This window comes from Lactuca virosa, chromosome 9 (genome assembly GCF_052849685.1).
Source record: "Lactuca virosa cultivar CGN04683 chromosome 9, Lactuca_virosa_CGN04683_v6, whole genome shotgun sequence".
Taxonomy (NCBI): Eukaryota; Viridiplantae; Streptophyta; class Magnoliopsida; order Asterales; family Asteraceae; genus Lactuca; species Lactuca virosa.
The window spans coordinates 214,086,554-214,100,504 of NC_136434.1; the positions used below are offsets into that span (position 1 = coordinate 214,086,554).

The following is a 13,951-nucleotide window of genomic DNA, read 5'->3' on the forward strand; positions in this document are numbered from 1 at the left end:
TTTGCAATGTTGGTTGGGTCAAACAATTCATCAACCACTTGGTGTGCGAAAGTAAAAGTGAGAACATAACCAATGAATAAACCACCGATTTCGTAAAATGTTGTCTCATACAGTACAGTTAAAGCAAGAAAGAAAAAACATTTATACATTTTTTATGTTTCTTGTCGAATCAAAAGAAAAAACAATTTTGTTCAAATGTGCGATGCTTACCTTCATTCGATTCTGAAGCTTTTATAGTGCGGCTTTTATTGCAACTTTTAATAATACGTGTTCTCATAGCAGAGAGAGTCGATGATGGTGGTGGGTGTAGAGAAACATGAAGAAGATATATTAAGCATCTCCTTGCTTCTTGATTTTCGAAACATGGTTCGGCGATGTGGGAATGGGAGAAATCCTTGCAGACGCGATCGGTTCATAAAGCAGGGTTTTTGAGATGTAGAATGACGTGATTTAAGGAGAATTGGTCAAATATCTTAGGAATTTCCATATAAGCAAGTGCATAAATTACTATTATACCCTTTTATGATTTATTAATGATTTTATTTTTTCTTAATTCTGATTGGTTCTTAGATGCATACAATCGTTGTTGGAAACATTTGAACCTAACTCTCTCTCTCTCTCTCTCTCTTTATATATATATAATATATATATATATATATATATATATATATATATATATATATATATATATATATATATATATATATATATATATATAATTGTTTAATTTTTTTATATATTTGCCGCTTATATTTTATATTATTTATATTTTTTATGATTTATATATATATTTTTAAAATTTTATTCGAATATATTTTTAAAGTTTTTTATATTTTGTTCATTTATATTTTTTCGACGTTTTATTTGGATAATTTTTCTAGGTTTTTTTTTTTTTTTTTTTTTTTATGTTTTGTTTGAATATATATATTTTAATTTTTTTTATTTTTTGTTTTTTATATAATATTAAAGCTTTTTATAAGTATTTTGTGTATCAAAAATATAAAAAGTTTAGTTAAATGAGAATATGATTAACACATATTAGGTATATAATTATTTATTTTAATAGGGTTATTGTATTGGCTAATTAAAACGAGTGTCAATGGCTTCGAATTCAATTTTTTTAGTTTTATATTTTTTTTAGATTTATTTCCGAAGGGAAAATTCTAATCAGAATTCATATAACTCAAACACATGTGTCAATGTTTTCGAGTTCATTTTTTTTAGATATTTTGTTCGTTTTCGAGTTATATGGTTTTTCAATTAGCTTTTATATAAGTTGAAACCATTTTTCGTATTTCAGTTAGTCTATCTATTAATCTTATTAAAAACATAATTTTATACCTAATCAAAGTTAATAATATTCACATTTAACGAACTTTTTTTTTACATTTTTTACTAAAAGTATAAACAAACAAAACGTTATAAAAATATATTCAAACAATACGCCAAAAAACAAAAAAAAAAAATATTCAGAAAAACATCATAAAAATATAAACGAAAAAATATAAAAAACATTAAACAATATATTCAAACAACATACCAAAAAATGTTTTTTACAGTTTTTTTTCGTTTATATTTTTATGATGTTCTTTTGAATAATTGTTTTAATGTTTTTGCGTGTTGTTTGAATACATTTTTTTTGACAATTTGTTTGTTTATACTTTTTGTAAAAAATGTAAAAAAAAAAGTTCGTTAGATGTGAATATTATTAATTTAGATTATGTATAAATTTATATTTTTAATAAGATTAATAGATAGACTAACTGATATTCGAAAAGGGGTTTCAAGTTATATAAATGCTAATTGGAAAATCATATAACTGGAAAACGAACAAAATTTTTAAAAATAAAAAAAATGAAATCGAAAACATTAGCACATGTGTTTGAGTTATATGAATTCTGATTAACATTTTCCATTCAGAACGAAATGATTGTTTTTTTCTAAAACTAAAAAAATTGAACTCGAAGCCATTGACACTCATTTTGAATTTCGATTAGCCTATACAATAACCCTATTAAAATAAATAATTTTATACCTAATATGTGTTAATCATATTCTCATTTAACTAACCTTTTTATATTTTTCATATAAAAAATATTTATAAAAAGCTTTACAAATATATTAAAAAACAAAAGATCAAAAAAATATTAAAAGATATATTCGAACAAAACATAAAAAAAAACTAGAAAATTTATTCAAATAAAACGTCAAAAAAATATAAACGAACAAAATATAAAAAACATTAAAAATATATTTGTGCGGTGTAATTTCTTTAAACCACAGGGATGCATCTTGTTAAATTTTTAAAAGTTTGACTGAATATACGAATTTGACGAAACCACAAGGACCAAAACTGTAATTTTCTTTGGAAAAACAATGTACTGATAAATATATTTTAAAACTACAAGTACAACCCGTGCAAAACTCCTAATCAGACGTATGATCTTGAGAGGAGAAAAGGCAATATTTTCTTTCCTTTTTCCCTCCTTTTTCTTCCATATAAGAACCGGGGAAAAAGCTTTTTTCCTTCTAATCCTTTTAAATCCTCTTCTTTCCATTAGTTTCGATAGCTTTCGTTTCCCTCTATCCAAAATTGCTGCTTCGCCGGAGGTTGACCGGAAAACAGCAACAAGTATTTGGGCGTTCCTGCTTCTTCTGGTTTGTTAACGGCTTCCGGGCCGACCTTACGTTAAGAAAAAATAAGCAAGGCTTAGGGCCCCAATTTTAAGGGCCCCACTTAACCCAAATCTCGATTAGGGAATGCATTTGCGCACGCCACAAATTTCATCAGCCAAAGACTGTTCTTCTTCCCATCTTCATGAGTTCCTTGATTCCTTTTCATTCTCTGCTCTACGATTCTTCATTCTGAGTAGAACCGCAGAAACCATTACTAATTTGTTCTCTGTTCTTCTTCTGATCTTCCTTAGTTGATTCTCGATTTTGTTCTTCCTGACTCTAATCGACTCTTTTTTGTTCAAAAATCAAAAGTTAAAACTGAAAGGCTCTCAAGTGTTAAGAGTTGATTCCTGAATCCTAAAAGGCTGAAACGGTATGTTGTTCTTGACTTCTTCCTCAGATTCTCCATGACTGATAACTCCATTGTTGATTCTTTTTTTTTATTAGACAGATTAGTTTATTAGGCTTATCACTTATTGACTTATGTTTGATATGTTATATGCATATCAGTTTTCATTCTGGACCTTCCATTAACTGAATATCTAATTATTAGATTATCTATTTGGCTTAATTTTTTAAAATATCACTGTGTCAAGTTGGATTTTGGAATCAGGCTTGTATAGTAAACGCCCCATGAACTTAACGCCATTCTGCATCTGCTAGAAATCAGGCTTGTTCTTACTTAGTTCCTATAGTTATCTGATTGTTGTTCTCTCAGTTTACTCTTTGTTATTGGTTTCTAAATGTTTAAAATTTTCTTTCAGCTGAAAGTTAAAAGACATGGCTGGTGGTAAAGGAAACAAGCCTGTTAATGCCAACAAATCTAATGCAGCTGCAAACCCTAGCAGTGAGTGTTTTTACTAAAATCTGTCTTAATTGGCTAAGAAAAGAGATGTTTTCATAAAATTCTGTTGAAAACTTGATTTATGAGTTAAACTTGACAGTTTTTTTGTTGCATACGCTCATTATAGAAAGTGGATGTTAATCGATGGCATACACTAAACTCTGTTGCTTGTGTTAAAAAATATGTGTAAAGTTATAAATTACAGATGGATGAAAAATCAAATGATTTAATTTTTGACTTCAATATTGATGTCAAATCATCAAAATTTTAAGAAAAAACTGAAAGACAATGTCTTTTGCTTATTTAAATATGGGATTTTGTAATAAGCATTCATTATGAGAAATATTACCATAATTAAATATGAAATATATTAATTATAATGAATATTCTCTATAATTAACGCATTATATATTTTTCAATGAGAAATATGGGATATATACAGTAAAGTCCCAATATTTTCATCGATTTGACAAGAAAGTCCTAAACTTTATTTTTTTGACAGTAAAGTCCAAATTACCGGCAGTTTTTGACCCTTTTACCCTTTTTTCCCGATTAGTCGGTAATTAGGACTTTTTTGTCAAAAAAAAATAAAGTTTAGGACTTTCTTGTCAAATCGTCAATTAGAACTTTACTGTCAAAAAAATAAAGTTTAGGACTTCCCTGTCAAATCGTTAAAAATATTTGGACTTTAGTGTATATATAATTTTTTTTGGTTAGAAATTTAATGGTATGATACTCTTTAAGCATAAGAGTTATTGAAACCTTCTCTAATCAGCTAGATCCTATTGAAATCCTTAACGTTTGCTTCTTGTTAAATCGTTTTTTTAATCTCAACAAACCGACATTGAAAAAAATTGAGATAATCAAGAAAGAAAGAAAGAAAGAACCAGGGTTGTTTGGCTTTTTGCAGTCCCAAAAATGGAGAAATAAAAAACCGAAAAAAACGAAATTGCCCTTCTTTCCCTTCTCCACATTCACACCCTTTTGACTAGGCATGTGTTGTTTGTGTTTGTATAAAGCTAGGGCAATTTCGTTTTTTTCGGTTTCTTATTTCTCCATTTTTGGGACTGCAAAAAGCCAACACAACCCTGGTTCTTTCTTTCTTTCTTGATTATCTCCATTTTTTTCAATGTCGGTTTGTTGAGATTAAAAAAACGATTTAACAAGAAGCAAATGTTAAGGATTTCAATAGGATCTAGCTGACTAGAGAATGTTTTAATAACTTTTATGCTTAAAGAGTATCATACTATTAAATTTCTAACAAAAAAATGAGATATACACTAAAGTTCTAATATTTTCAACGATTTGACAAGAAAGTCCTAAACTTTATTTTTTTGACAATAAAGTCCTAATTGACGATTTGACAAGAAAGTCCTAAACTTTATTTTTTTGACAAAAAAGTCCTAATTACCGGCTAACCGGGAAAAAAGGGTAAAAGTGTCAAAAACTGCCGGTAATTTGGACTTTACTGTCAAAAAAATAAAGTTTAGGACTTTCTTGTCAAATCGATGAAAATATTGGGACTTTACTGTATATATCCCTGAGAAATATTCCTTATAATTAATGTATTTCACATAATTAAATTAACATGTAGATTCTTGAATGTAAATTTGTTATATTCCCTATCTAATTTTGCGATAAATTAAATTTGTGATTGCAGAGGGAAGGAAGAAGGAGACTGGTCTAGGTCTTACTAATACTAAAGATGGCAACTTTGGTGAATGGTATTCTGAGGTTTAATTACATGACATTCCTATTGTTTTCTAATTATTGACATGATTCCTATATTTCTTTTAACTTTTTTTTTAAAAAAATCTTTTTTGGGTAATTGGGTCGTGTAGGTTGTTACAAATGGTGAAATGGTAGAATATTATAATATATCTGGCTGTTATATCCTCCGACCATGGGCAATGTCTATTTGGGAGATAATGCAAGTAAGCATAACTATTTGTTAATTTAATAATGCAGTTTTAGTTCTGATGTTGATTGAATACATCTTTATTCATTGCAGACATACTTTGATGCAGAAATCAAGAAGATGAAAATTAAAACTTGCTACTTCCCACTTTTTGTATCCAACAACGTTCTACAAAAAGAGAAGGATCACATAGAGGGTTTTGCTCCTGAGGTATATATATATATATATATATATATATATATATATATATATATATATCGTATCTCACTATCTCCATAAACACTATAATCTCGTTTTCATTTTCTTTTGCCAAAAAGACATGAATGCCCTCCTTATTTTGCTTTCAGGTTGCATGGGTGACAAGATCAGGGGAGTCTGAATTGGAAATTCCAATTGCAATTAGACCAACAGGTGAAACAGTGATGTATCCGTATTTCTCAAAATGGATCAGGGACACCGTGACTTGCCATTGAAACTTAACCAATGGTGTAATGTTGTTCGATGGGAGTTTAGTAATCCTACTCCATTCATCAGGTAGCTTTCTTATTCACAATTCATCACATTACATGATTTTTTTTTATTTTGATCTTGATTTTCCATTTCTTGAAAATGATAATAAACTTTCTGTTGTTATTCTAGGAGCCGTGAGTTTCTTTGGCAAGAAGGGCACACTGCCTTTGCAACAAAGGAGGAGGCAGACACTGAGGTATAATTATAAATTTAAGGAATTAAAAACTATCTATGTTGTGCTTTATTGTATTTTTATATTGCTATCGTGATTTTAACCAGTGGTTAAAATCACGATAGCAATAGTAAACTATATTATAAATAATCTAGTTGTTTATATCCATAAACTGGTGAAAGTACGTTGTGCTTTAGTGTATTATACTATTATTATACACTGATATTGGTAAATTAGGTTACTATATAATAAACTATCGTATCAATATCAGTATACTTGTTGATTGATAAAATAGTTTAATGATGTATTTATTTTTAGGTTTTTGAAATTCTTGAACTGTATAAACGACTATATGAAGAGTACTTGGCTGTGCCTGTGGTGAAAGGGAAAAAAAGTGAGATGGAAAAGTTTGCCGGTGGACTTTATACCACCAGTGTTGAGGTTCTTACTTACCGACAATACTTTTTGAAAATGTTAAATGACGTTTTTGCCCCTGTCAAGTCATTATATACAACTGATTACATTATTTATAATTTTATATAATGTGAACAGGCGTTTATTCCAAATAGTGGGCGTGGTGTACAAGGTGCGACTTCCCACTGCTTAGGCCAGAATTTTGCAAAAATGTTTGAAATAAAATTCGAAGATGAAAAGGGAGAAAAGGCCATGGTTTGGCAGAATTCTTGGGCATACAGTACTCGAACAGTAATTTTTTTTTTTTTACTTTCAGTCTCTTTTCTTGTTATACCATCGAAAATTGCTTTGTATTTAAGATTTTTAATTTTTTTTTTTTTACAGATAGGGGTGATGGTGATGGTTCATGGTGATGATAAAGGCTTGGTGTTGCCTCCTAAAGTTGCAGGAGTACAAGTGATTGTGATTCATTTGCCTTACAGTGATGCGGATGTTGATGCATTGGTGAATGCAAGTTTGGAGACCGTGAAAGCTTTATGTGATGTAGGAATTCGTGCTGAAGCTGACTTAAGGGAGAATTATAAACCAGGTTGGAAGTATGCTCATTGGGAAATGAAAGGTGTTCCTTTGAGGATTGAAATTGGGCCCAGGGACATTGCTAAAAACCAGGTATTAACACAAATTTTCAATGATACAAATCATATTTTAAAATTTTATGATTTCATTTATTTGTGTAGTATAGCATCGTACTCGTATTCTTTTTTCTATTAAGGCATTGTACTTTTAAAAAAACTATTCAATTAGAGTTTCCTATATTATATTTTGAAAGTTCTACTATAATAAACATATCAGTTACAGTATGTAGGTATGTTGCTATTTCTTGCAGTTATTTTATGTTTAATTTTTGTAAATAAAGTTCATTAAATATAATTAAATAATGTACGCAGTAGAATTAAAACTATGCATATTATATAGAAACTTCATAATGAAAAGTCATTTCATTCTTTTGTTGTTTCATTCCATCCAACCGAACAGGACTAAAGTGTTTAATTTTTTATTTTCATTATATCTAGAAAATACATTATCCGAGTTTTAATTAGCTTTTTATAACTTTTGTAAATAAAAAGTTGCACTAATTACAATAAAATAATGTGTTTAATTTGTTTTCACTTTTCAGGTGTGTGTGGCTCGTCGTGACAATGGAGAAAAAATTGATATTCCAATGGCTGATTTGGTTGATAAAGTAAAGGATTTGTTGGATGATGTTCAACAAAACATGTTTGAAGTCGCTAAGCAAAAACGAGATGCTTGTGTTCAAGTTATAAAAACTTGGGATGAGTTTATTGTTGCATTAGCCCAAAAGAAATTGATTTTGGCTCCATGGTGTGATGAAGAGGTAACCAGTTTATATTTATTTTCAGGGTATTTAGTGAACAAAACATTCCAGTTGCTTACCTTAGCCATGTAGAGGTGTCACAGAAAAACTACAAAATTTGAAACAATATTTGTGATGTGTAGAAAAAGACAAAAAGACTGTTGGGGTTGAAACACATTTTTATTCAGAACTAGAACAAAAGAGAAGAGCTTACACGCTCAATATTACAAGAAAAAGAAACAACCCTCTAATACTCATTCTAAGTATTACACAGTACACTCTCTGTTTTGTGGTGTGTTACAACTGATATTACAACTTCTATTTATACTAAAGCTAGCCACTATAAGTACTGTGACAATTTATTGTGTTCACCGTGTGAAATAAAGAAGCTGCCAATTCTAGTTGTTATTGTCAACAAAGGAGGCATTCATTTGTCAACAAAAGAGGGTGGTGCAGCTACTCATGGCAGGTTCACACCCAAGTAGGTTTACACTCATATTCTCCCCCTTAAACCTAACTTGGTTCGAGATTCGTCACTCCGATCATGTTTCGCATTTCACCATGTTTCACGTATGCTAAAGCCTTTGTAAAGATGTCCGCCCGTTGATCCTTCGAGTTGACATATTCCACTATAATTTGCCCACGTTCAACACATTCTCGTATGAAGTGATAACGAATGTCAATGTGTTTGCTTCGACCATGAAACACAGGATTTTTCATCAATGCGATTGCTGACTTGTTATCGACATATAAGGTGATAGGCATAATATGATGTCCCATGAGCTCCTTCACGAGATTAGCAAGCCAAATGGCTTGACATGCTGCTGTTGTAGCTGCCATGAACTCGGCTTCACACGTGGACAAAGCAACAGTCTTTTGCTTTTGGGATTGCCAAGTTATCGCATTCCTTCCCAGATAGAAAATCATTCCACTTGTGCTCTTGCTATCAACAGGGTCACCTCCAAGATCACGATCGGTAAAACCAACCAAATCTTCAATTTCACGACCTCTTCCATAGTTGATTCCATAATCAACAGTTCCTTTTACGTATCGCAAGATGTGTTTCACAACTTGGAAATGCAAAGTGGTTGGTTCCTCCATGAAACAACTTGCAATTCCAACCGAAAATGACAGGTCTGGTCGAGTGTGAGTCAAGTACCTCAAACAACCTACCACTCGCCTATATTCAGTTGGATCAACTTTTTCACCATCTTCATCCTTCTTAACCTTCAACTTAGGTTCCATTGGTGACGTTGTCGGATTGCAATCCAGCAACCCAAATTGCTCTAAAATCTTCTTTGCATAAGCCGTTTGTCGCAAAGATATTCCCCACTTCTTTTGCGAAACTTCGATTCCAAGGTAGTAAGAAAGTAATCCCCTTGGCTCAATCTCACTAGAAGGGCTTTCCATATGGGGTGATGTTGAAGAAAACGGGGCTGAGACAGGAGTTTGTGGGGCTGATTCAGGCTCGTCAAATTCAGCATATGGTTGTCCAACTTGGATAGCATCGATTCCTGGACTGTTTGGTTGTTCCAGATTGATTTCAGGGTCATTTTGAGGTGTTTCGAGGTGTATTTGGGGTTGTGGTTCAATTATGTTAAAGGTCTTAGGAGTCGCCATCTCTTCTTCTTTGTTTTTGTACCAATTCCATTCTTCTTTTTCGTCAAAAACAACATCGCGACTAACTCGCAACTTTCGGTCTTGCGGATCAAACAAACGGTTGCCTTTAGTTCCATCTTCCACACCTAAATACACCATCTTCTTACTTCGATCATCAAGCTTCTTCAAGTGACCACCTACAAGTTTAGCAAAAGCAACACAACCAAAAACTTTTAGATGTTCAAGGTTGGGCTTTTTGCCAAACCACGTTTCATAAGGCGTCTTGTCGGGAAGTACTTTTGTTGGCAGGCGGTTGAGAAGATAAACTGCATGTCTAACCGCTTCTCCCCAAAACTCTCCCGGAACATTTCTACCTTTGAGCAGACTTCTTGCCATGTCCATAACGGTCCGATTTCGCCTTTCTACAACTCCGTTCTGTTGAGGCGAATATGGTGTCGTAAGATGCCTTTGAATACCATTTTCTTCACAAAATAATGAGAATTCTTTTGAAGTGAACTCCCCCCCTCGGTCCGTTCGAAGTGTCTTTATTTTATAACCCGAATTCTTTTCAACCATCAACTTGAACCGTTTGAAAGCGCTCAAGGCTTGAGACTTCTCCGATAGCATGTAAACCCACATCCACCGGCTAAAATCGTCTACTAAAAGGAGAAAATATTTACTCCCTCCAACAGACGTAGGTGTGATCGGACCACATAAGTCCGCATGAACAAGTTGTAGAGGTTTTTGAGCTCAAAAAACTGCATGATCCGGGAAAGGAATTCGGGTTTGTTTGGAAAGAACGCACCCTTCACATACTTGGTTTGGGTGCTCGATCTTTGGGACTCCGATTGTCATATTCTTTTCGGACAACTTCTTTAAGGCGAGAAAGTTAACATGACCGAGTCTAGAATGCCATATCCAAGCTGGTTCGTCTTTTGTTGCTAAAAGACAAGTCGGTCTACCGGTCCTTAAAGGAGTTTTATATAACCGGTTTGGGGATCGTTTAACTCTCAAAAGTAGACTTTTGTTTCTGTCAAACAATGTCAGATCCAACCCATCCATTATGACCCGACTCCCTTCCTCTGTCATTTGTCCAAGACTAATAATATTGTTTTTTAGACTTGGAATGAAATATACCTCATTAAGGAGTCTTTGGTCGCCATTTTTGCTATCGAATAAAATCGACCCTTTTCCCAAAATAGCGACGGTCGAACCATCCCCAAATTTCACATGGCCCGTAACGTGCTCATCTAGTTCGCGAAACTTTGAGCGGTCTCCAGTCATGTGATTGCTAGCACCGTTGTCGAGATACCATACCTCAGACTCGACTCGACTTTCTCCCGATGCAAGAAGATTAACACAAATCTTCTCTCTTAGAGACACTTTTTTGTGTGCATATTCTTGTGAGGTTGCCATCATTAAAATAGGCTATTCTTCATTGGCTTGAGTGAGGTTTGCCTCCTCACCTCGATTCTTGTTTGGACATTCCGAAGCATAATGACCAAATTGTTCACAAGTAAAGCATTTGATTTTACTTTTATCCTTTCGAGAAGGATTATGGTCATTCCGATTTGTATTGTACTCGCGTCCACCTCCTTGGCCACGTCCACGACCTCGGCCTCGTCCCCGGCCTCGGTTACCATGTCCTCCTCGTCCTCTTGAAGTGTTTGACGAGTTTCTCTCGCCAGTTTGCTTCGAACGAGATGCCCACTCGGCATGTGTAAGCAATAGAGAAGGTCCTTCTTCTTTTTCTCCATAGCTTGAAAGTCTCTCTTCATGGGTCTTAAGACGACCCACAACTTCTTCCACCGTCATATTCTTCAAATCTCCGAATTGCTCGATCGATGTTACGATTTGTATAAATCGTATCGGTACGGCTCGCAAAAACTTCTTCACAACCGTAATTTCTTCAATCTTTTCACCTAGAGATCGAATACCGGTTACGATAGTATTCAATCTCACGGAAAAATCATCTACCGATTCACTGTCTTTCATCCGGATCACCTCGAAGTCACTTCTCAAGATTTGAGCTTTAGCCTCCTTGACCCGATCGGCTCCCATGTGCATCATCTTGAGCGTTTCCCATGCTTCTTTAGCTGTGTCCTTCTCAGCTAACATCAGAAGTACGTCCTCTGGAATTGCTTGATAAATAGCCGCAAGAGCCATCTGATCTTTACGTTCGTCCGTTTCTGCATTTTTAATTACATCTCATACTCCTTGTGCTTGTAAATTCACTCGCATTTTCATGGCCCACACCGCGTAGTTCATCTTCGTGAGCATTGGATAGTGTAACGTAACGCTACCGTCTTTCCCGGTCCTTTGAAAACTTTCAACTCCGGCTTGAGAAGATGACGAGGTTGGTGTAGTCATTCTTGGCATATACTTGGGCATACACGAGTAAGAATATATATATATATATATATATATATATATATATATATATATATATATATATATATATATATATATATATATATATATATATATATATATATATTGAAGTATGGGGACCAATATGAACTTTTCAGAAGTTCAGGGGGCAAACAGAACTTTTACCGAAGTAAAACAGGGGCTAAATTGAAATTTTTCTGAAAAACGGGACCAAAATTGTAATTTTTCTGAAAAACAGGGGCCAAATTGCACTTTCCGGAAGAACAGGGGCTAAACTGCAATTTCCAGAACTTTGGTCAGCTGCTGACGTCACTGCTGATGTCACTGCGACAGTGCTGCTACAGTGTCGTCTTCTCCGGCGAACCCTGGTTTTTCCGGCGACTTTTCCGACAGATTTGACCAACTTTGACCGGTGATTTGGAGGTCTTCCGGTGGTCAAAAAATTTAAAAAAAATATATTTTCGGAATCCTCAGAACGAGACCTTTCCAACGGTGTACTCCGAAATTGTTTTTGAGACAAAAAAATTTCGACCAAAAAACAAAGAATGCTTCCCCCGGAGCTTAACCAAGCTCTGATACCACTTGTTGGGGTTGAAACACACTTTTATTCAGAACTAGAACAAAAGAGAAGAGCTTACACCCTCAATATTACAAGAAAAAGAAACAACCCTCTAATACTCATTCTAAGTATTACACAGTACACTCTCTGTTTTGTGGTGTCTTACAACTGATATTACAACTTCTATTTATACTAAAGCTAGCCACTATAAGTACTATGACAATTTATTGTGTTCACCGTGTGAAATAAAGAAGCTGCCAATTCTAGTTGTTATTGTCAACAAAGGAGGCATTCATTTGTCAACAAAAGAGGGTGGTGCAGCTACTCATGGCAGGTTCACACCCAAGTAGGTTTACACTCACAAAGACAACATTTCGGTAATATCTTGGTGGTTCATGTCTATTTATTATTATTATTACTGTTGTAATTATTAGATTACATTTTAAATCTAATAATGTTTCAGGAAGTCGAGAAAGATGTGAAAACAAAGACAAAAGGGGAGACAGGAGCAGCTAAGACACTTTGTTCTCCATTTGAGCAGCCCGAGCTGCCCGAAGGTATTATTTGATTGCAATTTCTTGAAAAAAAAATTCTAGGGCTATTTTCAATAATGAGGATAAGGGCATCTACGTCTTTTGCAAATACAAGAGACGAGAGCGAGTCCTTGTATCACCTTTTTTATGCAATTTTTTGTCCTATTAACATCAGTTTCAGTTTCAGTCTAATACACATCAAACACACACAGTACAACCTGTCTGTCTTATCTTGGAATATTTATATGACTTAATTTTTCTGACAGGTACATTGTGCTTTGCGTCAGGAAAACCTGCCAAGAAATGGACGTATTGGGGACGAAGCTATTAACAATATTAAGAATTTGGTTTTCTTGTTAATATAGCGAAAACTATTGAGGATTTATGACGTTTTTGGTGTTTAAAAAACTCTTTAAATTATGCAAAACTTGTACACCAATATAGATTATAGAGGCAAAAACGTTCTTATACAGGAGGCAATCTGTGTTCCAGACAGGCTTTGGCCTCGTATGCTCAAACTTTGTTGTGCGTTGTGTAAAGAGGAAGTGGTTCATGCACCTTTGATCACTTGTTCCTCACAACAATTATAAGTGTCATAGTGGTGTTGAGATCAATCTAATCTAAAGGTTTACTACTTTCCATAGTGTGCGACTGAATAAGTTGAGATGATGTTTGCATGCAGTAACATCATTCTGTTATGTTGTATGCATATGTTCCAAGAATCTCCCAACAAACTTGGTGTGGCGTCTATGGATGCGTCCTTGCTCCCCAAGCCAAATGAATGTTAGTCTTACAATGGCATTACAACACTAAACATCTTTGTGGTAAAAATAAACTTGCTTATCATATTTCCCTTTGTATGTGTGATGTCTTATGTTGAGCATAAGACATGGATCATATCACCTTTCTCTATCATAGGTTACGTTTCTCGGTCCAGATTAAACCACAATGACAAATGTC

At 33.7% G+C, this 13,951-nt stretch overlaps 1 pseudogene across 1 annotated transcript; it reads left to right on the plus strand.

Moving 5' to 3' along the window:
* Positions 1-2,509: 2,509 nt before the first annotated feature.
* Positions 2,510-13,567, plus strand: LOC145138500 (proline--tRNA ligase, cytoplasmic-like; annotated as a pseudogene). Its single transcript, XR_013721555.1, has 13 exons — positions 2,510-3,049; positions 3,441-3,523; positions 5,181-5,254; positions 5,362-5,454; positions 5,532-5,648; positions 5,786-5,972; positions 6,078-6,144; positions 6,439-6,561; positions 6,673-6,825; positions 6,919-7,203; positions 7,712-7,930; positions 12,922-13,015; positions 13,258-13,567. The product of XR_013721555.1 is annotated as a proline--tRNA ligase, cytoplasmic-like (transcript).
* The last annotated feature ends 384 nt before the right edge of the window (positions 13,568-13,951 follow it).